The sequence below is a fragment of the Cyprinodon variegatus genome, unplaced genomic scaffold (genome assembly GCF_000732505.1).
Source record: "Cyprinodon variegatus isolate N-32 unplaced genomic scaffold, C_variegatus-1.0 Scaffold481, whole genome shotgun sequence".
Classification (NCBI taxonomy): Eukaryota; Metazoa; Chordata; class Actinopteri; order Cyprinodontiformes; family Cyprinodontidae; genus Cyprinodon; species Cyprinodon variegatus.
In genome coordinates, this window is record NW_015150934.1 from 683,107 (window position 1) to 684,339 (window position 1,233).

General features: G+C 38.1%; 1 protein-coding gene across 1 annotated transcript in view; it reads right to left on the minus strand.

Moving 5' to 3' along the window:
• LOC107094407 overlaps positions 1 to 1,233 on the minus strand; it is a 30,530-nt gene that overhangs the window by 26,340 nt on the left and 2,957 nt on the right. The gene's annotated exons all lie outside the window — the stretch shown is intronic.

Below are 1,233 nucleotides of genomic sequence, written 5' to 3' on the forward strand. Positions count from 1 at the left end.
GGAGTGTTCAAAGGTAACAGAGGCAGGAATCCAAAAGCTCAACTTAAAAATGCAAACCAGAACCAAGGGAAGACATGCACTAGGATCCAAAGAGAGACGAGAAAAGATGAGGAACAAGCACTGAGGAACTGCACAGGGAGAGTATTTATAACTTACTGAACAAAGACCGGTCTAACGAGTTAATTGGGAGCAGGTGTTAACTTTGAGTAGACCTACTTAGTTGATTTAAAATGACAATCGGATTGTCACTAATTTTCCTTTTTTATTTTCGATAACTCATGGATAATATCCTTTCATAATCAAAAGGCTGGAACTGTGGTTAGAAAATTAAGATTTATCTTATTTCATATATATATTTATCCTATTTACTCACTATAAAGGTTTTCACTCAGTCTGTTTCACCTGCAAGGCCGCACAATTCTCCTGCATGAGGGTGTTTGTAGACCAGACATAGCTTCTTCCCAAAACAAGCCAGATTCTTTCTCAAGGTTTATTCATAACATGTTACTATTAACCAAAGTGTCTGTAATTTGTTTTGAATCTGACTACTTTCCATTGTTCTAAGTATGGGGGAACACACACTGCCCAGGCAGAATGGGCCTGACTACAGAGCAGTAAGGACTAGGGGTGTGCAAAATAATCGTCATGATGATGCATCGTGATTCTAATTTTCGTGATCTACTGCATCGATTCTTGATGCCAAGTATCGATTATTAATAAAAAAAAAATAAATAAAATTGCATGAATGGTTGGCGAACATCAGCCAAAAACAAGTGTAATACAACTTCCAGTCCAGTAGATGTCGCTGTGGATGTGTTGACGCACGCTGCCTTGAGTCACAAATATTTCCGGCCTCGGGGTACTACACTGAGTGAATAAAAAAAAAAAACATGGAGGAGAAAATATTGCAATGCGTCGCAATAACTCAAGGATCGTGATGCGTCGTGATAGAATCGCATCGTGGCCTGTGAATCGTGATTCAAATCGAATCGTGACTTCTTTGGCAATACCCACCCCTAGTAAGGACTGTATGAAAAAAAAAGTGCCAACTGAGGAAAATCGATCAATCTATTATTTATTTTAGCTATTTATTTAACTAGGGTGAATAGTTGAATATTTTTTTCCCACTACAGCGACGGCAAAAGTAACACAGTCCTTCTTTCTCTCACTGTAGACAAGCCATGATCTGCTTATCTGTTCTGCATTTTTTTTATTTGGTTGAAATAACACAGT